General features: G+C 43.8%; 1 long non-coding RNA gene across 1 annotated transcript; it reads left to right on the top strand.

The window, feature by feature from the left end:
* Positions 1-14,520: 14,520 nt before the first annotated feature.
* LOC129384611 (uncharacterized) lies at positions 14,521-25,199 on the top strand. The gene is made up of 3 exons (XR_008612317.2): positions 14,521-14,625; positions 17,071-17,275; positions 19,914-25,199. It is a non-coding gene; the product is annotated as an uncharacterized lncRNA (long non-coding RNA).
* The last annotated feature ends 1,070 nt before the right edge of the window (positions 25,200-26,269 follow it).

Here is a 26,269-nt window from a genome sequence, read left to right as displayed (position 1 = left end):
CAGTCACTACATTGTCCAAAAAGTCGGGTTCGTCATTCACATGGTGAAAAAGATCCTGGCAGATCGCTCTCCAGTTGCCTTTTGCTCCTCTGACAACACGATCGCGGCATGAACTTCGTGTACACTTTCCTCACTGTCACGATCTCATAATCTTGGGTTTGAGGAACGCTCAAGTCATCAGCAATCATTGTGATACTCATCCTACGATCACTGTTCAGTAAATTTTTCACTCGCGACACATTTTCATTCGTCTTGCTGGTCGAAGTGCGTCCGGAGCGGTCGTCGTCTTCCATTCTTTCCCTACCTTCTCAGAACAGCTTGTGCCACTGAAAAACGCCTGATCTAGCAATGGCAGCATCACCACAGGCCTCCTTAATTATGTTGCGAGTCCCTTCGCCCATTTTACCAAGCTTTACACAAAACTTGATCGCGTATCGCTGATCAAGTAAAGGCTCCATGATTCTCGATCCGTAACGAGGCGTTTCGACAAAGGTCTGCAACGGCCGAGAGCCGACTGCCGATTTTTCCCAGCGTGCCCAATATCCCCCTTCACCGATCCTGCGCGCGCAGACCGCCTCACGTCCGCCCGTTCGCCAAGGAAAAAGCCAGTCCTACTACTTTCAGAACAGATCCTGTATGCAAAATGTGCTGTGTTGCTGTAATACAGGCTGCATGGGAGCCATCACTAACAACAATGAGCTACAGCCTCTCTCTATCACAACCTGAATTGAGACTGCCATTAACAAAAGCCAGCCAAGACTGCACTTTTGCATTCGAGCATAGTTGTGGCTGGCTTTTCATAATTATGGCTTTTACACAGGCTGTGTTTGAGTGAGCCTGTGGCTGACCGTTGTTAGTGGCTGCTCCCATTCAAGAAGTGCTGTGTTGCTGTAATACAGGCTGCATGGGAGCCATCACTAACAACAATGAGCTACAGCCTCTCTCTATCACAACCTGAATTGAGACTGCCATTAACAAAAGCCAGCCAAGACTGCACTCATAGGCGGAAGCAACTGCTCTTGCATTCGAGCATAGTTGTGGCTGGCTTTTCTTAATTATGGCTTTTACACAGGCTGTGTTTGAGTGAGCCTGTGGCTGACCGTTGTTAGTGGCTGCTCCCATTCAAGAAGTGCTGTGTTGCTGTAATGCAGGCTGCGTGCGAGCCATCACTAACAACAACGAGCCACAGCCTCTCTCTATCGCTGCCTCCATTGAGACTATCATTAACAAAAGCCAGACAGGAGTGCACTTATTGGCGGATGCAACTGCTCTTGCATTCGAGCATAGTTGTTGCTGGCTGCTCTTAATGATGGCTGTCATGCAGGCTGTGTTCGAGTGAGGCCGTGGTTGACCGTTGGTAGCGACAGCTTCCATGCGGGATGTGCTCTGTTGCTGTAACGCAGGCTGCATGGGAGCCATCAATAACAACAACGAGCCACAGCCTCACTCTATTGTAGCCTGCATTGAGATTGTCATTAACAAAAGCCAGCGAAGACTGCACTTATAGGTGGCAGCAACTGCTCTTGCATTCGAGCATAGTTGTGGCTGGCTGTTCTTAATGATGGCTTTCACGGAGGCTGTGTTTGAGCGAGCCTATGGCTGACAGGAATCTTGGAAGAACGCTAACATAATCCTAATCCATAAGAAAGGGGACGCCAAAGACTTGAAAAATTATAGACCGATCAGCTTACTGTCCGTTGCATACAAAGTATTTACTAAGGTAATCGCAAATAGAATCAGGAACACCTTAGACTTCTGTCAACCAAAGGACCAGGCAGGATTCCGTAAAGGCTACTCAACAATAGACCATATTCACACTATCAATCAAGTGATAGAGAAATGTGCAGAATATAACCAACCCTTATATATAGCTTTCATTGATTACGAGAAAGCGTTTGATTCAGTCGAAACCTCAGCAGTCATGGAGGCATTACGGAATCAGGGTGTAGATGAGCCATATGTAAAAATACTGGAAGATATCTATAGCGGCTCCACAGCCACCGTAGTCCTCCACAAAGAAAGCAACAAAATCCCTATAAAGAAAGGCGTCAGACAGGGAGATACGATATCTCCAATGCTATTCACAGCATGTTTACAGGAGGTATTCAGAGGCCTGGAGTGGGAAGAATTGGGGATAAAAGTTGATGGAGAATACCTTAGCAACTTGCGATTCGCTGATGATATTGCCTTGCTTAGTAACTCAGGAGACCAATTGCAATGCATGCTCACTGACCTGGAGAGGCAAAGCAGAAGGGTGGGTCTGAAAATTAATCTGCAGAAAACTAAAGTACTGTTTAACAGTCTCGGAAGAGAACAGCAGTTTACGATAGGTAGCGAAACACTGGAAGTGGTAAGGGAATACATCTACTTAGGGCAGGTAGTGACCACGGATCCGGATCATGAGACTGAAATAACCAGAAGAATAAGAATGGGCTGGGGTGCGTTTGGCAGGCATTCTCAAATCATGAACAGTAGGTTGCCACTATCCCTCAAAAGGAAAGTGTACAACAGCTGTGTGTTACCAGTACTCACATATGGGGCAGAAACCTGGAGGCTTACGAAAAGGGTTCTGCTGAAATTGAGAACGACGCAACGAGCTATGGAAAGAAGAATGATGGGTGTAACGTTAAGGGATAAGAAAAGAGCAGATTGGGTGAGGCAACAAACGCGGGTAAACGACATCTTAGTTGAAATCAAGAAAAAGAAATGGGCATGGGCCGGACATGTAATGAGGAGGGAAGATAACCGATGGTCATTAAGGGTTACGGACTGGATTCCAAGGGAAGGGAAGCGTAGCCGGGGGCGGCAGAAAGTTAGGTGGGCAGATGACATTAAGACGTTTGCAGGGACAACATGGCCACAATTAGTACATGACCGGGGTAGTTGGAGAAGTATGGGAGAGGCCTTTGCCCTGCAGTGGGCGTAACTAGGCTGATGATGATGATGATGGCTGACCGTTGTTAGTGGCTGCTCCCATTCAAGAAGTGCTGTGTTGCTGTAATGCAGGCTGCATGGGAGCCATCACTCACAACAACGAGCCACAGCCTCTCTCAATCGCAACCTGAATTGATACTGTCGCTAACAAAAGCCAGCGAAGACTGCACTTATAGGCGGCAGCAACTGCTCTCGCATTCGAGCATAGTTGTGGCTGGCTGTTCTTAATGATGGCTGTCACGCAGGCTGTGTTCGAGGGAGCCCGTGGTTGACCGTTGGTAGCGACAGCTTCCATGCAGGATGTGCTCTGTTGCTGTAACGCAGGCTGCATGGGAGCCATCAATAACAACAACAACGAGCCACAGCCTCTCTCTATTGCAGCCTGCAGTGAGATTGTCATTAACAAAAGCCAGCGAAGACTGCACTTATAGGTGGCAGCAACTGCTCTTGCATTCGAGCATAGTTGTGGCTGGCTGTTCTTAATGATGGCTGTCACGCAGGCTGTGTTCGAGTGAGGCTGTGGTTGACCGTTGGTAGCGACAGCTTCCATGCAGGATGTGCTCTGTTGCTGTAACGCAGGCTGCATGGGAGCCATCAATAACAACAACAACGAGCCACAGCCTCTCTCTATTGCAGCCTGCAGTGAGATTGTCATTAACAAAAGCCAGCGAAGACTGCACTTATAGGCGGCAGCAACTGCTCTTGCATTCGAGCATAGTTGTGGCTGGCTGTTCTTAATGATGGCTGTCACGCAGGCTGTGTTCGAGTGAGGCTGTGGTTGACCGTTGGTAGCGACAGTTTCCATGCAGGATGTGCTCTGTTGCTGTAACGCAGGCTGCATGGGAGCCATCAATAACAACAACAACGAGCCACAGCCTCTCTCTATTGCAGCCTGCAGTGAGATTGTCATTAACAAAAGCCAGCGAAGACTGCACTTATAGGCGGCAGCAACTGCTCTTGCATTCGAGCATAGTTGTGGCTGGCTGTTCTTAATGATGGCTGTCACGCAGGCTGTGTTCGAGTGAGGCTGTGGTTGACCGTTGGTAGCGACAGCTTCAATGCAGGATGTGCTCTGTTGCTGTAACGCAGGCTGCATTGGAGCCATCAATAACAACAACGAGCGACAGCCTCTCTCTATTGTAGCCTGCATTGAGATTGTCATTAACAAAAGCCAGCGAAGACTGCACTTATAGGTGGCAGCAACTGCGCTTGCATTCGAGCATAGTTGTGGCTGGCTGTTCTTAATGATGGCTTTCACGGAGGCTGTGTTCGAGCGAGCGTATGGCTGACCGTTGTTAGTGACAGCTCCCATTCAAGATGTGCTGTGTTGCTGTAATGCAGCCTGCATGGGAGCCATCACTCACAACAACGAGCCACAGCCTCTCTCAATCGCAAGCTGAATTGATACTGTCGCTAACAAAAGCCAGCGAAGACTGCACTTATAGGCGGCAGCAACTGCTCTCGCATTCGAGCATAGTTGTGGCTGGCTGTTCTTAATGATGGCTGTCACGCAGGCTGTGTTCGAGGGAGCCCGTGGTTGACCGTTGGTAGCGACAGCTTCCATGCAGGATGTGCTCTGTTGCTGTAACGCAGGCTGCATGGGAGCCATCAATAACAACAACAACGAGCCACAGCCTCTCTCTATTGCAGCCTGCAGTGAGATTGTCATTAACAAAAGCCAGCGAAGACTGCACTTATAGGTGGCAGCAACTGCTCTTGCATTCGAGCATAGTTGTGGCTGGCTGTTCTTAATGATGGCTGTCACGCAGGCTGTGTTCGAGTGAGGCTGTGGTTGACCGTTGGTAGCGACAGCTTCCATGCAGGATGTGCTCTGTTGCTGTAACGCAGGCTGCATGGGAGCCATCAATAACAACAACAACGAGCCACAGCCTCTCTCTATTGCAGCCTGCAGTGAGATTGTCATTAACAAAAGCCAGCGAAGACTGCACTTATAGGCGGCAGCAACTGCTCTTGCATTCGAGCATAGTTGTGGCTGGCTGTTCTTAATGATGGCTGTCACGCAGGCTGTGTTCGAGTGAGGCTGTGGTTGACCGTTGGTAGCGACAGTTTCCATGCAGGATGTGCTCTGTTGCTGTAACGCAGGCTGCATGGGAGCCATCAATAACAACAACAACGAGCCACAGCCTCTCTCTATTGCAGCCTGCAGTGAGATTGTCATTAACAAAAGCCAGCGAAGACTGCACTTATAGGCGGCAGCAACTGCTCTTGCATTCGAGCATAGTTGTGGCTGGCTGTTCTTAATGATGGCTGTCACGCAGGCTGTGTTCGAGTGAGGCTGTGGTTGACCGTTGGTAGCGACAGCTTCAATGCAGGATGTGCTCTGTTGCTGTAACGCAGGCTGCATTGGAGCCATCAATAACAACAACGAGCGACAGCCTCTCTCTATTGTAGCCTGCATTGAGATTGTCATTAACAAAAGCCAGCGAAGACTGCACTTATAGGTGGCAGCAACTGCGCTTGCATTCGAGCATAGTTGTGGCTGGCTGTTCTTAATGATGGCTTTCACGGAGGCTGTGTTCGAGCGAGCGTATGGCTGACCGTTGTTAGTGACAGCTCCCATTCAAGATGTGCTGTGTTGCTGTAATGCAGGCTGCATGGGAGCCATCACTCACAACAACGAGCCACAGCCTCTCTCAATCGCAAGCTGAATTGATACTGTCGCTAACAAAAGCCAGCGAAGACTGCACTTATAGGCGGCAGCAACTGCTCTTGCATTCGAGCATAGTTGTGGCTGGCTGTTCTTAATGATGGCTGTCACGCAGGCTGTGTTCGAGTGAGCCCGTGGTTGACCGTTGGTAGCGACAGCTTCCATGCAGGATGTGCTCTGTTGCTGTAACGCAGGCTGCATGGGAGCCATCAATAGCAACAACAACGAGCCACAGCCTCTCTCTATTGCAGCCTGCAGTGAGATTGTCATTAACAAAAGCCAGCGAAGACTGCACTTATAGGTGGCAGCAACTGCTCTTGCATTCGAGCATAGTTGTGGCTGGCTGTTCTTAATGATGGCTGTCACGCAGGCTGTGTTCGAGTGAGGCTGTGGTTGACCGTTGGTAGCGACAGCTTCCATGCAGGATGTGCTCTGTTGCTGTAACGCAGGCTGCATGGGAGCCATCAATAACAACAACAACGAGCCACAGCCTCTCTCTATTGCAGCCTGCAGTGAGACTGTCATTAACAAAAGCCAGCGAAGACTGCACTTATAGGCGGCAGCAACTGCTCTTGCATTCGAGCATAGTTGTGGCTGGCTGTTCTTAATGATGGCTGTCACGCAGGCTGTGTTCGAGTGAGGCTGTGGTTGACCGTTGGTAGCGACAGCTTCCATGCAGGATGTGCTCTGTTGCTGTAACGCAGGCTGCATGGGAGCCATCAATAACAACAACAACGAGCCACAGCCTCTCTCTATTGCAGCCTGCAGTGAGATTGTCATTAACAAAAGCCAGCGAAGACTGCACTTATAGGCGGCAGCAACTGCTCTTGCATTCGAGCATAGTTGTGGCTGGCTGTTCTTAATGATGGCTGTCACGCAGGCTGTGTTCGAGTGAGGCTGTGGTTGACCGTTGGTAGCGACAGCTTCCATGCAGGATGTGCTCTGTTGCTGTAACGCAGGCTGCATGGGAGCCATCAATAACAACAACAACGAGCCACAGCCTCTCTCTATTGCAGCCTGCAGTGAGACTGTCATTAACAAAAGCCAGCGAAGACTGCACTTATAGGCGGCAGCAACTGCTCTTGCATTCGAGCATAGTTGTGGCTGGCTGTTCTTAATGATGGCTGTCACGCAGGCTGTGTTCGAGTGAGGCTGTGGTTGACCGTTGGTAGCGACAGCTTCCATGCAGGATGTGCTCTGTTGCTGTAACGCAGGCTGCATGGGAGCCATCAATAACAACAACAACGAGCCACAGCCTCTCTCTATTGCAGCCTGCAGTGAGACTGTCATTAACAAAAGCCAGCGAAGACTGCACTTATAGGCGGCAGCAACTGCTCTTGCATTCGAGCATAGTTGTGGCTGGCTGTTCTTAATGATGGCTGTCACGCAGGCTGTGTTCGAGTGAGGCTGTGGTTGACCGTTGGTAGCGACAGCTTCAATGCAGGATGTGCTCTGTTGCTGTAACGCAGGCTGCATGGGAGCCATCAATAACAACAACAACGAGCCACAGCCTCTCTCTATTGCAGCCTGCAGTGAGACTGTCATTAACAAAAGCCAGCGAAGACTGCACTTATAGGCGGCAGCAACTGCTCTTGCATTCGAGCATAGTTGTGGCTGGCTGTTCTTAATGATGGCTGTCACGCAGGCTGTGTTCGAGTGAGGCTGTGGTTGACCGTTGGTAGCGACAGCTTCCATGCAGGATGTGCTCTGTTGCTGTAACGCAGGCTGCATGGGAGCCATCAATAACAACAACAACGAGCCACAGCCTCTCTCTATTGCAGCCTGCAGTGAGACTGTCATTAACAAAAGCCAGCGAAGACTGCACTTATAGGCGGCAGCAACTGCTCTTGCATTCGAGCATAGTTGTGGCTGGCTGTTCTTAATGATGGCTGTCACGCAGGCTGTGTTCGAGTGAGGCTGTGGTTGACCGTTGGTAGCGACAGCTTCCATGCAGGATGTGCTCTGTTGCTGTAACGCAGGCTGCATTGGAGCCATCAATAACAACAACAACGAGCCACAGCCTATCTCTATTGCAGCCTGCAGTGAGACTGTCATTAACAAAAGCCAGCGAAGACTGCACTTATAGGCGGCAGCAACTGCTCTTGCATTCGAGCATAGTTGTGGCTGGCTGTTCTTAATGATGGCTGTCACGCAGGCTGTGTTCGAGTGAGGCTGTGGTTGACCGTTGGTAGCGACAGCTTCAATGCAGGATGTGCTCTGTTGCTGTAACGCAGGCTGCATTGGAGCCATCAATAACAACAACAACGAGCCACAGCCTCTCTCTATTGCAGCCTGCAGTGAGACTGTCATTAACAAAAGCCAGCGAAGACTGCACTTATAGGCGGCAGCAACTGCTCTTGCATTCGAGCATAGTTGTGGCTGGCTGTTCTTAATGATGGCTGTCACGCAGGCTGTGTTCGAGTGAGGCTGTGGTTGACCGTTGGTAGCGACAGCTTCAATGCAGGATGTGCTCTGTTGCTGTAACGCAGGCTGCATTGGAGCCATCAATAACAACAACGAGCGACAGCCTCTCTCTATTGTAGCCTGCATTGAGATTGTCATTAACAAAAGCCAGCGAAGACTGCACTTATAGGTGGCAGCAACTGCGCTTGCATTCGAGCATAGTTGTGGCTGGCTGTTCTTAATGATGGCTTTCACGGAGGCTGTGTTCGAGCGAGCCTATGGCTGACCGTTGTTAGTGACAGCTCCCATTCAAGATGTGCTGTGTTGCTGTAATGCAGGCTGCATGGGAGCCATCACTCACAACAACGAGCCACAGCCTCTCTCAATCGCAAGCTGAATTGATACTGTCGCTAACAAAAGCCAGCGAAGACTGCACTTATAGGCGGCAGCAACTGCTCTTGCATTCGAGCATAGTTGTGGCTGGCTGTTCTTAATGATGGCTGTCACGCAGGCTGTGTTCGAGTGAGCCCGTGGTTGACCGTTGGTAGCGACAGCTTCCATGCAGGATGTGCTCTGTTGCTGTAACGCAGGCTGCATGGGAGCCATCAATAGCAACAACAACGAGCCACAGCCTCTCTCTATTGCAGCCTGCAGTGAGATTGTCATTAACAAAAGCCAGCGAGGACTGCACTTATAGGTGGCAGCAACTGCTCTTGCATTCGAGCATAGTTGTGGTTGGCTGTTTTTAATGATGGATTTCATGCAGGCTGTGTTCGAGTGAGCCCATGGCTGACCATTGTTAGTGACTGCTCCCACGCAAGATGTGTTTCTTGCAAAGCAGCTTCTAATAACGTATACTGCAATGTTACTCTACAAAAAGACCTGCTTACAGTGACTGGTGATTACTTGCATACAGGTACACTTTATACAGTTTCCGTGGGGAGAAGTTTATTGATGTTTGGCATATTATACCGAAAAAACGAAGTCTATTATTAGAATATGTAAAATGCAAATGTATTTCTGCAATTTTGGCAACAAATATTATGGCGCTTATGACTTGCATGCGTGCACAATGAATAGCAGCCATCAATTAAAACAGTTAGTAGTACATCCTTGTTATTTAGGCGAACGTCGAGTACTCTGAAATACGTGATGTAGCTTGCAAGCTGTGCAGGCGCAACGGCGACCCCAGTTAGCGTTGTTTTCGTATGCGCGACAAGGTTCGCGTATTATAAATTCAAGTTTAGCGCACCGCCGCATTTTCGCCGCGCCCACATTCAGATTGCGGTGAATAACGTGCCTTAGGGTAACGTGAAAAGCTATCCCCTTATGAAAATGACTGTTGAAATGTTGTTGGCCTATTGTTGACGAATTGTTGACTCAATAGCCTTTCAACAATACCGCAACATTTATTGAAACCACAGAGTAATATTCAACAGTAAAGTTTTTGGGCAGTTCACAACAAGAAAGTCGTTGACTAAATTCTGTTGGTATATTGTTGAATACTATTGAGTAATATTGACCCATTGTTGAGTAGTTTTCAACAATAAAGTCTTTGACTAAATTTTCTTGATATATTGTTGAATAGTATTGAGTATTGTTGAGCCATTGTTGAGTAGTTTTCAACAATAAAGCCGTTGACTAAATTCTGTTGATATATTGTTGAATAGTATTGAGTATTATTGAGCCAATGTTGAGTAGTTTCCAACAATAAAGTCATTGACTAAATTCTCTTGACATATTGTTGAATAATGAGTATTGAACCATTGTTGAGTAGTTTCCAACAATAAAGTCGTTGACTAAATGCTGTTAACTTATTGTTGAATAAAATTGAGTCACGAGCAATCTTGAGTTTCGAAGTATATGTGAAAAACACGCACATATGTATGTGTGCGTCTTTTGCACATATATGTTGCTTTACTGATCACTTGATCACCATTGCATATATACAGGGTGTTGTTCCACGTTACTTGAACCATAGAGGTATATACACGTGTTTCAGCTAACTTTACTCAGAGTTTAAAAATATGCCGATGCACCAAAAGACGATGGGACCAAATGCATGTTGCTCACTCTTGTATGCGTCACGCTATTCTTGTATTTTCCTAAGTAGCTAATTAGTCAAGAAAATTAGCCATTCTGAAGGAACAAAGTTAGGCGAAAAATTGCAATTGCAAAGTTCTAGAGCACTTTGTAAAACGTTAGATTAGGCAATTTCTAACTTTCTATCTATTAAGTGTTAGTGTTTTTCAGCTTACTGCGGATGCCCGCGAAATAAAAAAAATATACCACTTTACATACCCGCTTGCGCGCCGTGCTTGCAGCGCTCCCAACCGAGCATTCCATCGAGCAGGGTGTGTTGCCGCTTAAAAGGCGACAGGGCTGTGACGAAGGCGTTAGCTGTGGTATTGACGCCAGCGACATGCTTCCCTCGCTGCGGTTCATGATGGCGATAAGCAGACGGGTGTTAATTCACACTGGTTAAATGGTATGTTTTCGTTTGTGCGCAGAAGGCTTAGCAGCAGTGCAATCACGACTCGCAGGCGGGCATGTCACGTGGTGCTTTTTGTATTTCGCGAGCATCCGCAGTAAGCTGAAAAACACTAATACTTAACAGATAGAAAGACAGAAACTGTTTATGCGGACGTGTTGCCAACTGCTCTGCAACTTTCTAATTGGAATTTCTTTCCTAACTTCCTTGCTTCAGAAGTTGGTTAATTATCCTTGACTAATTAGCTAATTAAGCAAAATACAGAAATAGCGCGACACGCTACGTACCAAAGGGAGCAACATGCATTTAGTCGCGTCTTCATAGAAGGCATAGAGTTTACACTCGGCCTAAAGTTAGCAGAAACACCCCATATATATATATATATATACATATATATATATATATATATATATATATATATATATATATATATATATATATATATATATTGACACGTGTATATATAGACCCCTATACGCCGACGAGGACTGAGCGAGAAGCTCTTGCGTCGCTATTTCGGACCGTACAAGATCATCCGACGTATTGGCGCACTGGACTATGAGGTCGTGCCAGACGGCATTTCGCTGTCACAGCGGCGCCGCTCACGACCTGAAATTGTCCACGTTGTGCGACTCAAGCCGTACCACCAGCGTTGACGAACTTTGGGACTTCGCGTATCTGCCCTTTGGATTTGATTTCTTTTCGTTGTTTTGTTACTTATGTTTAATAGGTGTCCTTTTGTGTTTCGCTCTCGTACATTTGTAGCATCGGGACGATGCTTTTTAAGAGGGGGGTATTGACACGTGTACTTATCTTTATCGGGCGACCACGTTTCGCCGCCTAACAAATCTTATCGCACAGCGCGGGACGCGCTTGCATGTATCCGAAGTTTCTGGAAAGTTATCGGTGCTTCTATCCGCAGTCTGTTGTCGCCCAACCTTGTGTTATCTGATTTATTCGCCTAACGCGAATGCTGTAGAACTTTGTGGAAGGCACGCGGGTCCCAATGATTAGTCTGGAACATTCGACGATTCTGTATAAAAGCCGACGCGCTTGACCCGCTGATCAGATTTCCGACGATCGCCGACTGTGTTCGCCGCTTTCGTTGTGCTATAAGTGTAGCCTGTTTTGTGGGCACAAGTTCGCCCAATAAAAGTTACTTTTCTCGTTCACAGTATTGCTACTGTGTTCTACGTCACCACCACGTGACAATATATATATATATATATATATATATATATATATATATATATATATATATATATATATATATATATATATATATATATATATATGCAGTTTGAGAAGACAAACGTCCCTACAAGCAGTGACAAAGAACCGATGATTGGACGCATCCTGCATTTCCATCAGCGTCCATTATAAGGCGCCAGTGCCCTGGCTGCGTGTTAGGAAACGGCATTGCATGCCTCCATGTTAAATATGGTCAAGGTGGGGGAGAACGTTAACAAAATTCAAGTCTGGGGTTTGACGTGCCAAAACCACGCTTTGATTATGAGCCGCACCGTAGTAAGAAACTCCATAATTATTTTGAACATCTGGGGTCCTTTAACCTGCACCAAACGCACAGTACACGGGCGTTTTTGCATTTCAGCCCCATCGAAATGCAGCCGCCGCGGCCGGCATTAGATCCCAAGCACTCAGGTTAGTAGCGCAACACCTCAGCCACTATGCCACCACGGCGGGTGCGGCGGAGAAAGGAGTGAACACCGTTTTTACAGAGTGCGTTTCGCTTAGATGTTACCCGTAGCGCGCTACAGAACGAAACGAAAAGCTTGGCCGATATTTACAACATGGTGCTCATATTTCACATGGAGGCCAAATTATTTTCTGTGACCTAGACGGGATGCTGGCGAATGTGTTGGGAATCTACTCGGCCACCAAGCACAATCTGCCCTGCTATACGTTCTCGGTGACAAATCGCACATCGCAGAAGCGCACGCACAAATGTTTAAAGAATGGGACGACAGACCGCCTGCAGTTTGCCATGACGTCGAAATAAGAAGCACAAACAGCGACGTTTCTGTACTTTTCTGGTGAATAGTTCAGGTCGCATGGTTGCGGCACGCATTACTTTCTTTTTTAATCCAAACGACGAAAACTGTGCGCGCACAAATTAGCACGGCGTTTGCGACGTTTGAATTTGGCGCCTTTTCCCGCGCATCCCATTAGCTCCGGCCGGTGCACTGCGTTACTGCGCTAAAGAAAGTAGTTCATCAAAGAAGCGAAGCAAATAACTTTCATACACTTGTAAATCGCAACAATTGTTCAGTAATAACATGAAATTACAAAATTTGTTATCAAATTGTACAATTTAAGATAACATAAGCGTGTATTTGTATGAGTGTACATGTATGATTGCGCGTTTGCGCTGTTTAAGCTTGGCACATTCCGGCGAGTACGTGCACGCTGTTTGCTTGAGAGCTTCCTGCGTTTTCTGCGTTCTTTCTGTGCTTCGCTGTGACATCTTTGGAATATTCCTGCGTGTTGCTCGCTTTTTATGGGCTTGTTGCCTCGAAGATCGCCGTGATCGCCTCCGACTCAGCGACTTCAAGGGTGAGTGAGTGTTTCGAATTCCCCTTGTTCGTCCATTGTGACGCGGTGAACGGAAGCGCTGAAAAGATTTCAGCGCTTGTGTGTGTTTTCCGCGCGCCTCTCTTCTAGTTTTCATTCCTAGTACTATCCTTCCGTTGTGAGAATTGGTTGTACAGCACTAGATTTGTGGTATATAACATGGAGCTTTGTCCTAGTTTAACTTTATACTCCGCTTGTGGTGACGTAAGGCGGCTATGTGGTGCCAGTTAAAACAGGGCATGTTTTATGTACGCCATGATTTCTGATACGGTGTTCGAGCACCGATTGAGTTAGCCTTATTAATGAGCGCAAAACAATGCGACGTGAAACCATCCGATCTGTACTGTAATCGAAGATATTTCGTTTGCGCCACGCTAGTACAAGGCGTGGGAGCGAGCTTGTAGCAACTTAGGGCGGTGGGATCGGCGAAAGTGTATTATGTTACGCTGTTCCCTTCAGGATCGAGTGACTCCGCGGTGCTTCAAGGCCACTATCTGACACGCCGTGCGGCCGATGTTCGCGCGATCGGAAAACACAGAGGAGGCTGTCGCGCAATAATAATAAAGAATTTCAAGGGTGTACATGCGATTCTATGCGATACGTGGATACAATAGGGGTGATGCCACAGAGTGCTGCGAAATCATCGAGTTATACGCCTTGCCAACCGCGTGTGTTTTGTTTTCCAACAGTTCGCGCGCATTCAACTTTCTTTTTTCATTTTCTCCGTTCGACGCCATCGAGTGCTTCACCCAAACGGCTTCACCTAGGCGCTCTTTGCATTCACGGAAAGGCGGATTTCATGGCACCCCAGCTCCTACAACATTCAAAATAATGTAATTTCGTGAAATTGCAGCTTTTCGCACTTCAGTAACTGATTGATTTAACGAAGTTTTAAAATCAGTAAAGGAACGAGATGCCTGGCATATCTGCCTTGTTGACCCACTGTGTTTCGAGGCGGCATGTATACGTTATCGGCAACATTAACATCAATAATTAGCATTGTTTCTTGTGACCATAGAAGTAGCTAGTTATGTTGAAAAGCTATTTTTCCGTTGAATCCGAGCACTATAGAGTGAACAGATTGAAAGGGGAGCGCATCGTTGTGAACTAAATGACGACGCTTTGCCACAAGCTTGGAATAATGCTTTGCCGAAAGAGCAGTTGTGTGAAATTCTTTCTTTGAGAGTAAGCAAAACTTCAGTAGCATCAGGTAGACGGGGAGTAAAAGAATATAACACTGTGGTCTTATATGAAGGAGCTGCCTTTAATATGTGGCCATAACAGTTCAGTAGATGCGTGGAAATATTTTTTAAGATAAGTAGAGGAATGTGAAATAAATTATTTGACAAGCTCACACTGCCATTGGCAAGAGCGGCCACACTTTAGTGTATTCAATGACTAGTCATTTGTATCCGTCCATTTATGTCAGCCTAATGGTCCATTGTCGCTTTTGCTGCATCGTGGCTTCACGTTTTAATACTGACATCTTTTTTCAGATTCAGAATGAGCTGGGAGACACCCAAGCTGGAATGCTAAGGTGAATTCTTTGGCTATCCATTCTGTAGCGGCACCATGATCAAATACAGTGATTCCGTGAAAATGTATTGCAGGAAGCAGGAAAAAAACAACATTGCTGATGCAACTGCAAGGCATTTCCTCCAGTGATCAAATGGTGCAGAGTACCTTCATTAGCAGACATGGTGCCTTTAAGCACTCAGCTGAAAGACTTTGCAACTGCACTGGGACTGGGGGTGAATTTCAGTGTCACTTGTGAATATATTAAACATAGAATGTGCCTTCTTCAGGGTATATGCCTGATATAAGAGGGGCTTTCAGGAACTTCATGTGCACATTAGTGGTCTACATAAGTGCACATCTTTCTAGTTGTACCAGAATGGAGGTATTATGACCTATGTCATACAGCAGTGCACTGTTAGCGGTATCAAACCAAAACAGCAACACCCATTGAGGAAGTTGGCTGAAGAACGAGCAGTGATGGGGCTTTTCTCATTTCAAGGGCCAAATTCCAAAAAGATTGATGCCGACCTGGACGGTGTGCAGTGCCGGTCGCCACATACTGTAGCCAGCATGGCATGAATCTCCTTGGCATTATGTCTCTAAGATACAGAAATTGCATCACTGCTCATAAAACAATCGGAAATTGGAATGTTGAAGGGAGGTGGCAGGGCTGCCCGCTGGAGCAGCCAGTGCATGCCCTCTGCTATACTGACAATCCTGCCTTAATGAGAAGCAGTGGTGCATGTTATCCTATTACGCCGCCAAGTGCATTCGTTGTTTTGTGTTAAGGTGGCACTAATGACACCCCGAATCAATTTAGAATAAAAAAGCATCGTTTTCAGTATCTAATTCTGTTAACTTCTTGGTAGTTGGTTAATTATTAGAGAAAATAAAGCTCGAAGTTCAATTTTCTGAGTATCGCCCCAAAATCTTCGCGCCGACATCTCATTGTCACATCGTGGATTTCAAGTATTTTTACAAACTTGGGTTGTATTGGTTCAGTAAAAGTTCCTGACGGTTTTTATTATGGGTTTTTGGCTTTTTGGAATACAATGAACATCTTTATTTGTAAAAAAAAATTGCTGCACCTGAACAGACATCAAAATAAATGACGTCACAGCAAGCTGGTGTGGCGACTTCAAGGCAGCACTGCCACCAATCTTTCCTCTTGCTCCTTTTACACTTAACTCAGCCTCTTGCCGCGGTACGAGTGAATCTCTTGAATTGTAGTTAAAGTCATTTACAGATACAACTAAAATAATTTTTCTCTTTCGTGCTTTCATGCAGTAGTTGCTTAGGGGCATCGGCACAGCGCCGCTAAGCACGAGGTCACAGGATAAAACTGCATTTTGATGGAGGTGAAATGCAAAACTACCCATGTACCATGCAGCCTGAGGCGGTCAAAATTAATCCGGGGTTGCCCACTAGGGCGAACCTCAATATCAGATTGTCATTTTGGCACGTAAAATGCCAGAAATTAATTAATTTAATTTTTCTTTAATGCTCCTTTAAGCTGTAGCATTCATTATCTCTGCAAAAATTCATACTCTAAGTATTCTCCATAAAGATTTAATAAACAGTAGATATAGGTGTCTGCTTATATTTTAATCAGTGGCGATACGTGATGACTATTAGAACGGTGGCACAACGAGACAGACAGAATTGTAATACAATGTGTGAGGGCACGATTGCGGACACTAAGGAAATGATAGTCTCCCTAGAGGTCCCCGACATGGACATGAACTGACTGTCCACAAACTTCTGAGTTCACTCCGTGATCTTGTGCAGCCTGTGCTTTGCGAGTCAATTAATTTAATTGATGAGGTGGTGGTTGGCACATACTGTCTTTGCAGCTTATGTACATTTCATACTGTGGAGTGAAATCTCGCATTTTACTTCTGGAGCACAGCAAGCGAACCTCATGTGTAGTGATAATCTTAGTAACAATCGACAGTCATATCCCTCTTCGAGCTTCTAATGCGGCTTGCCAACACAAGCAGCAACAGTTGCCCAAGCTAGCGTGAAAGAGATTCATTAGAAAGTGGCATATGCCCAAGGTCACATACTGAGTCACCCAAGCTGTTCTGACTGTTGATTGTGAACCCACTGCCCTCAACATAGCAGCCCAATCTCTTCCCATTAGACCATGGGCTACCCGTTGACACTAATGGGTGGGAAAATAGAGACAAACACCCAAAAATATGAAGTATCCTAAGAATGGTAATCACATTAAATAATACTAGATCTTTTGGATACTTTGGTTTACTTATTATTTTTCTTGTTTGTGCTGGATTGTTTTTCTGAAACATGTGACATCCAGACAGCATAAGAAGCTTGTAAGAAGTCAAGTTTAGCATTATAGATTTGCAACAGGTACTTTTGTAATTTATTTGCAGTAGGGCTGTTGTGTGAATGTGCTTGAAAGGCTTAAAACTGTTTTGCTAACATTTACTTAAACATGCAGGTTCACATAGGTTGGAGGAGTGCACATTGAGAAGGTTATCCTGGCACAGCTTACCATGGCCTGCCATGGTGGACCAGGAAAGTTTGCAAGGGCGTTGCTTCACCATGTGTTCACAGAGGAGGAGCTCATGGGCCATTTGGGCTTTGGAAATAACACCAAGGGGCAAAAGAGGCTCTTGACCCCAACAGGGTCAGTGCTGTTATAGGCAAATACCATATATCCTTTCCGGTTGCATTTTTACATTCACATTTTTTTCTAAAATTAGCAACTTGCCATTGGCTAACAAACTACATTCAAGTAGCCCGTGTGTGCAGTTGTGTGCTACAATAGCCTACCATTTGGAATGACTGTTCATATGATCTTAAGTGCCTAATGCCGCCATACTCAAATGCTTCTACAATTTAAAGGCTGCCTTCACTGCCGAAAGTTTTTAGCGGCTCCACCACATAAAATGAGCTGCATTTGCGCATTAGCAGTGCTACTTGGCTGTCATTGCAAGGAATAGTCTGTGAAGCACGCTCCAAATCTATTGGCATGGAGGACATGTTTAAGTAACCTGAAAGTGTTATTCTAATACACGAATTGCGGAGAAGCTATGCTCAAGTTTGGTTACTGCTCAGCTCGAGCAGGAGCACGTTCACCAAATTGCAGACATCAAAACAGCTCTCCAGGTTCTGAGATGTGAAACCGTAGTTTCACCAATTTTAACAGACCACATCGAATCAAAGTTGCTCCTATCTTGAAGGAGGTCCATGTGATGCGAGACAGCAGCCTTTCAGCAGAGGGAACCTGTTTGGTGTGGCAATTTTCTTTTGGTTGTTTCAATCAAAGAAACAACAGGGACCGAGTTGCCAGCTTCACTGTCAACTGTACTGTGTTTAGTGGACGCTTACTCATTCTAAGCACTTAACCTATGACTCGTATTTATTAACATGCACTTTCTCACTTTGTATTCTAAGATAAGAAAAAAATATTTGTGTGGCTTTTCCCCATATACTTCAATAAATTGAGAATAGGCTCTTGGGGCCTAATGTATAAAGCTTCTTACAGACCATCGGACATGTCCACTACTCCCATTCTGAAATTGTTATAATTGTTTCCTGCTTCCTTACTTCACCTACCTGTTAGCAGGGTTATGAACCATTGCCAAGTAGATTATGGGCTTAAATTTATCAAAGATGAATGGGCTTTCCTGTCGCTGTTGTTTAGCCCGTTGAGGATCATATTTTGGGGAGAAATATGCCTCTCTAATTTAGGAGTTATATATCTTTTGTGGTGTGCAAATACTCAAAACTTTCGAATTGAATAGTGTCCTATTCAATTTAGTCTTTGAATGGTCACCATTTGTAAATGCGAGTATTCTAATATTTCGAAACACGAATAAAACATGAAATTTGAGCCGAAGTACGGTAAATTTTTACCTCCAATAACATAGTATAGACATAAAACGTAAGAACTTGTAAGAATAGCAGACCAGGCTATGTTATTTAAGTACCTGTACTTTAGAGGCTGTATAGCAATCACTTATGCTTACTGAAGAGTCCTGTGCATGTGAAGAAACTTTTTGCTGCTCCATTTGTGCTTTTAATAAACAGCTCTTCATAACATGACAGAAACTTGCTAACTTTAAGAATATAGGATGTGAACCTCATCTTACATTAATTGTGATATCAGCTGTTCATTGTTCAGAAGCTTTCCAATATTTGATTAGCTTCTGGCATTATTTGGTTCAGTCTCAAAAATCACTTTTCGCGCATGCTTAATATTTTTATTGGAGATTTAAGTTCTTCAGGGTGACTTTCCGAGAAAATAAACTGGTAAATAATTTTTTTAAATAACAATAAAGGGGCAATACCCTTTCAGTATTTGCAGTTTTACATGTTTTATTTTTTACGCAGGATAAAGCAGCATAATTTTTTTGTGTAATGAAACTTACAAAAACTTGTGGCAACACTCCCAAATTACTGCAATGACAGACACCAAGGAGCTAAGTGAAAAATCAGTTTTGGAGAAACCCAAGGAGCGACAGCACTATAAGAATATTTTCTAGAGGTCTCAGAAGGTTGCAGCACCTCGAGTGGGATGCTAGGCAACACTTTGTTCTGAAAAGGCAAATTTTTTCAGAACGTTCCGTCACAGCCACAGATGTATGGCAGTGAACCCTAAAAGGGTTAAAGAAGTCAGTCCTATGGCATATGGCTCTTAAAAGACAGCATTTCTTCGTATCTGTCACATTCTGCATGTGTCATGCTAAGCAGCTTAGTGCACAACTACACGGAATCCTCATTATAACAGTAATTCAGTCGTTGAGGCAGAAAACATGCTTCGCTGTAAGCAGTGTCTTCTTTAGTGTAGAAAGTCGTAAGGCGAGAAGTACATTCCGATTGCATGTGAACTCAGGAAACCTAACTTCAAATGAAGCTACACTCAATTGTAGTGACATGACAGTATTGTATTTGGAGCATGGAAAAGCACAGTGAAGTGCTGCACATTTTAATTATGAAAGTTACAAGAAATAATTTTAGTTGTCAGTTCAGGTTTATTTATGAACGACATGGATTTTTTTCACCATTTTGTTTCTCAGCAAACAAAGTTCACATCTTTGACATTGAGGATATTCATAAAGTTATTTTGCTAGTGTTTTGTTCCTCTTTGCCTTTTCCTGCAGTCCTGAGCCACACTGAATAAATTTAAATGGTCATGCTGTAAAGCTGTACCCATGGAAAGTTAGAATAAAGCAACACAAATACACAAATCAATTTCATTATAACAAGGGCATATTACATGCCATTCTTTGCATGTGGAAGTTGCTTTTTAAAACTTGTTCTGGCTTGTTTTTGCAGGCTTCACGTGTCGCAAATTTCGTGGTACCAACATGCCCTATGTAAAGAACTCTGGCCTCGCTTCTCGCATGGGACCAATAGCCTCTGAAGAGCCCAAGTTGGACAGCTCAAACCAAAACACAAGTGTTGTGCTTTTGTAACTCGACATTTTTATGTTTTATGTTAGTCTCCTGAAGGGCCCAATTTGGATTTCTCAAATGAGCATACAAATGTGCCTTTCTATGCCTTGACATTTTTATGTTAATTTTATTTATGTTAATTATGCTAGTCTCCTGAGAAGCCCAAATTGGATTGCTCAATCCAGAATACAAGTGCTGTGCTTTGTTATAGTTCACTACATCTTTATGTTAGTTTTTGATATGGTTCCAGTAAGGATAGTGTTTCCTTATTCATATATTTTTTAAGTACCTTAAGTCATTTCATGCCAAACGACCCAATTTTGTCAAGAACTGTTCCATTATGGCAAACCATTTCAAGTTTGCTTGATTTTGAGTAGGTACAATGAGAAAATTTTCGAGAAAATTTGCTTTCATACATACACTTGAGTCATTCCAGGGCAACCGACCAGCGTTTTTTTTACCATCACAGATATAGTTGAAGCTCCGAACTCTTGCTCCCCATTTATTTTCCTTCGCAAAATGTTTTTGAATTTTGGCAAAAATTTATTGTTCTTGCCCAGCTAAGCTAGAAGGCACTGATACACGTTTGTTTTGAAAGGGAAATCGTATGATCCAGATATTCAGATGGTGTTCATGTCAAGAGACCGAAGTGTTGTGACTGCCAAAATTTGCAAAGTTTGAATTTTCTTCTAACGTAGGGAAATACAGAAGGCACAAAATAAATATAAAATCAGACTGGTTGACTTGGGATAGCTGCAAAATATTTCAAGCCTTGGAGGTTCAGTTGATCAGTTAAAAAAACTGAAAAGTTCAAATTTTCTTGCAAGAAGCTTCGTGTTGAAGGTAAAAAATTAGCTTTGGTGGTTGGCACAAAAGTATGTCACCCATCATTACACAGCCCTACATGTCTGCTATGCATGTGGCAAGTAACAAAAAGGTATTATTCTTTAAGTGGAATAAATTATGTTTTATAATGTTCATTTGTGGGTCACACATATAGCACAAATATATGAAGCCATGTCATCTAGCAAGGAAAGATTGTTAATATAATTATCCACAAGAACTACTCAACAAACTGACTGCCTTTTTTATCATTACGAAGGCAGGTGACGTCAAGCGCTGCAGTCTCAACTTGTATTTTTTTAACATGAATGCAAAAAGTGGTCGCCAATGGTGTCTGACCACATCAGACTGAACATGGCACATATGACTTTTATAGATGAGCATGTTCCGTCTCTGAAACAGTGGTAGCAAACAACACCACAAGAATTTGTTCGTACTCATGTAGGTTTTCAGTCTTATTTATGAAGGTGTTTTCTTGCATCATTGGGCTCCAGGGAGCAGGGCACAAAGTGTACTGCTCCCTCTATGTTGCATTGCAATGCGACATGCCCTTTAAAATGCTTTGTATGAACAATATCAGCGCTCTTTCTGGATTTACTGTCTACATAATAGCCTATATTTCTTTTTGTAAACTGCATGAAACATATCTTTTAGCACTGCAGGATTCCCTCACGTATTTAATACGTACGAGGTCTGTTAGAAAAGTATTTGACCTTTTTTTGCGAACACCTCATGAATATAAAACAAGCGCATTTTCATCAGCAGCCCTTGAACCTTTGTGCGCATGCACAAATTTTTTCCTGCCTGCCAATAGCGTGAATTGCTGGGACGCAGCGTTTGAACGAGGTAGTACACAGAGCTCTCGTCGGTTTTTTATTGCAAGGAAAATGGCGGAGCGACTGGAGCCGTGCTACTGCATCAAATTTTGCCAGAAACGTGGCGACAGCCTAGTGGAAACCATTCGGAAGATTCAGACTGCTTTCGGTGACTATGCTATGAGCAGCACACAGATTAAGGAGAGGTACAACCAGTTTAAAGACGGCCACACATCGATGGAGAGCGAGCCACGCTCCAGTCGGCCATCAACATGCCGAAATGACCAGGTCATTGCTGAAGTGAACCTCGTGGTGATGCGGGACCGTCGTGTGACTATCCAAGGAATTGCGGAAGAGGTGGGCATCAGCACATTTTATCCACATTCCATTATCACCGAAGATTTGGCCATGAAGAAGAGTTGCGCCGAAATTCGTTCCCAAGCTGCTCATGGTGGAGCAAAATCAACTTCGTGTTGAAGTCTCACAGACATGCTGGATTCCACAAACAGTGACCCCAACTTCATGAACACAATAATCACTGGTGACAAGTCTTGGGTGTATGTTTACGACCCGGAAACCAAATCCCAGTCGTTACAGTGGAAGCATTCCACGTCACCAACCAAAGACCGCTAAGTGCACAGCAACGTCGAAGTGTTGCTGACTGCTTTCTTTGACTCCCGCAGTGTACACCACGGGTACGCACCACAGGGTCAAACAATCACTGAAGACTACTACAGGGATGTCCTCCATGGCCTATGTGATGCTGTGTGGCGCAAGATACTGAAGTTGCCAACAGGAAATTGGTGCATCCATCACGTCAATGCTTTTCTCGCACTTGATTCAGACTTTTTTGGCGAAAAACCAGACTACTGTAGCTCGACAGGCGCCTTACTCTCCTGATATGGCCGCCTGCGACTTCTGGCTGTTTCCCAAAATCAAGAGGTCATTGAAAGAAGCGCGGTTTCAGACAAGAGAAGATATGGCTGCAACGACAGCTGAGCTAAACTCCATTCGGAAAGAGGCCTTCTCAGAATGCTTCTAACGATGGCAGCACCACTCGGAGAAGTGGCTGGATTCCCAAGGAGACTACTTTGAGGGTGATTAGGTTTCCAACGCTCCAGTTATGCCAGTTTTTTTTTTCTTCAGCCAAAGGTCATATACTTTTCTAACAGACCTCGTATTGATATTTTATGTGCAATGGCTGTATGGTTTACCTGGCCCACACCAAACACAAGCCTCGTTGCGTTAGAGCATGTGTCCCTTGGCAATAAAATGCAGACCCTAACACCACTTCTCTGTCATCTGTGTTGCAGACGAAGCCAGCTTTGTCGTCTGCATTCCCAGCTGGCAAGCTGTGCGCACATCCGAGAAAAGTCGGTGCTGGCAAAATTTCAAAAAAATAATTTCTCGCATTTAAAAATAATGCCTTTTTTAACTTCACACATGCATAGCAGACATGTAGAGCTATCCAATAATGTATCACATATTTTTTGGCCAACTACGAAAGCTGTTTTTTCCTTGAACATGAAGCTTCTTGCAAAAGATTAGAATTTGTTTTTTTTACAGGCAATCAGCTGAACCTTCAGAGCTTCATATATTTTTCTGCTATACTATGTCACCTGGGCTACCATTCTGTATTTAATTTCTGTCCTGTGAATTTTTCCTTACGAAAAAAAAATAACGGATTGAAATTTGGCTAATTTTTGCTGGTGCCAAAAGCAATTGAAGTATTCAAATATTTGAAAAAATGGCTATTTTGGCAGTTGAATCACTTCACCGTATTTCCACGCACACCATTTGAAGTCCTCGATCAATAGGATGTGCATTTGAAAAAGAATGTTGATTGATGTCCTCTACCTCAGCTGAGCAGGAAAAATAAACTGTCCCCAAAATGCCACAGAATATCTGTCAAAAATAAATAAAAGTGGGTAACGAGTTTCGAACTCTAGTAAACATATGGCAATGTTTCAGCTATAGGTGTCGTGTCAAAAAACGCTGGTCGATTCGGCATGGAATCGCACACCTGCAAGTGCATCTGTGCCATTGTCAGAGTTCAGTAAAAAGTGCATTTTACATAACTTTGTGAAAATGGTTTATTGCTATCTAAAATACATGAGTAAAAATTAATAGGTATAAGTCGGCTTAAATTTAAAATGCAACAAAAGATCTCTGGTAATGGCAATGATGTGCCTTTCATGTTTGCATGAAACCATATCTTTTTTCTGAATTCTTTCGTTATTTTTTGTGGCAGTGAATAAAATTGAAATGGAACTGACACAAGGAGTAACTTAGCTGTATTCCAGCACATCACTAATAGCTGTCTTTTTTTCATATAAAAATCTGAAGCAGTTAATATGAATAAGTTGCTTGATATGGAATGACCTGCGCAGGAACGTTATCATGACAGAAAACAACAGCAATGCAGCGTAATAAACTGCTCCCATAAGCGTCACTTATTGTGATTGCCATGTTTCAAAAGCATGTAAGGTTTACTGAAATTGGCACACACCATCCAACCAACAAATAATGATTGCACAGTGATCCTTTTTGAGTTTTACAGACTTTTTTTAAGTTTTCTGTGCCAGGTAGCATAATTCTTGTTCTTGAGCTGGATTATTCAGAGGTGGACATTACTAGCACAAGAAATGGAAACATTAAACTGATTCTCATAAATTTATTAATTCACTTATAACATCACGGCACATATTTCAGTTTGCAAATTGTAGCCACTGAGTTTAAAAGACATATTCACTTGAAATTAATTTCCAGGATTACACCAGTTTCAAGATTTTTCCATAAATGTGAGAGAAATACGTGGGCATTCTGGTTACTTTTGTGCTTCAATGCATAACAGTGCGTTTTGTTAAAAAAAAGTAAGTGCTACAGCAGTGCATTTCTACAGCCAGTTTGATGGCATGTGTCTCGTTACTGGTGTCATTCTGGAAATTCATTCTAAGTGCATACACCTTGTAATATTACCGGCTACAATTCTTAAAAACTTTATTAGGAACTGAGTTTTTGTTAATCAGCTGACTATGGTGTCTTGATTTCTCATGCAAGTAATGTTTGGCACTCTGTATGTAGAATTATGTTAGCTCCAACAGTCAGTCTTTAATAAATCTATGAAACTTAAAAGATAACCACCCTGCATATCAGGTCTCAGTTGAGTGCTGTGGGCTCAAGCAAATCGTGCCATGGTTATAGTACCACTGGCTACCTAATAGAGAAAGCAAGTACCTTTTTTGAGTGTTTTTATTTAGTCATGTCAATCTGCTTGTACATTGATTTATGTAGGTATTTATTTTTTAAAATTTATTTCTTTTGGGAAATGTGTTTTACTTGAGGGCCACACAGACTACATCTTCAGTATTCAATTTTGTTATGGTGTCAAGCTGCAGGAAGTTTGTACTGTGCAATAGTTTTTAAGAAGTTTCTGATGTTCTCAAACTACAAATGGTTGTACATTTACACAGATGTTTGGTTACAAATAAACAGTTCACCTAGAAAAATGGTTTTTGTCTGCATCAGTTCAGCACTCTTAATTTTTTGGAGGACCATTCACTTTGACAATTGAAAAAAGTGGCATAACAGTACTGCTGGCAGTTTTACAATGTGGTTTATTACAGGCAATCTAGGAGCATGCTTTTGAGCCCAGGGTGACAGAGGCCTGCGAGACAAAACGCCTGTATTTAAATGTTATCCCTACCTCTCACAGCAAACATACCACCCGGACATCAAAGGTAATTATATGCAACATAGCTCAGCAGTATTTTAAGGAAAGTGCAGGTTTAAACTGCCAAATACCCAGTGGGGCATAAAGGGCTTTCAACATAATTTGTGTTGATGTTCAACAGATCTCCAACAATACTTCCATGGGCTTTCAATATTGACGAACAACACATTTCAACAATACCTCAATGGGCTTTTATTTTTGAGCTTCAACAATGCTCCAATGGGCTTTCAACATTGACAAACAACACATTTCAACAATACCTCAATGGGCTTTCAGTTTTGAGCTTCAACAATGCTTCAATGGGCTTTCAACATTGACAAACAACTCATTTCAACAATACCTCAATGGGCTTTCAACATTGACAAACAACACATCTTCAACAATGCTTCAATGGGCTTTCAACAGTGAAATACACCATAGTTTCAACGATATGCCAATGATCTTTCAAATTGAGAGGCCACAATGATGTTTCGACAAAATGTCGCGGGCCAATTATCAACACTTGTCAACAATTTCCTCAATGATGTTTCAACAATTCCCCAATGATCTTTCAAGGTCATTTGTTGACGTTGAACAATAATATTTCAATAACCTTTCAACAAATTTTTTTGTAAGGGTCGTCGCTCCGACATTACGGCAAACTTCATACCACTTGACCACGAACGCATATGTTTGAGGATTATTGCGCGAAACAAGTTTCTCAAAATATTTGTTGAACAAGTCACTCTATTTATGCAATGTAGTACATTCTTTATTCGGCAACACGTAGGTCAAGAAAGGGAAGAAAAAGAAAGCATATTGGCCATGCGAGTATTGATGCGATAGTCCGAAAGTTATCACTCATTT

Source organism: Dermacentor andersoni, chromosome 5 (genome assembly GCF_023375885.2).
Source record: "Dermacentor andersoni chromosome 5, qqDerAnde1_hic_scaffold, whole genome shotgun sequence".
In the NCBI taxonomy this organism is placed as follows: Eukaryota; Metazoa; Arthropoda; class Arachnida; order Ixodida; family Ixodidae; genus Dermacentor; species Dermacentor andersoni.
This window is presented reverse-complemented; position numbering and strand designations above follow the sequence as displayed.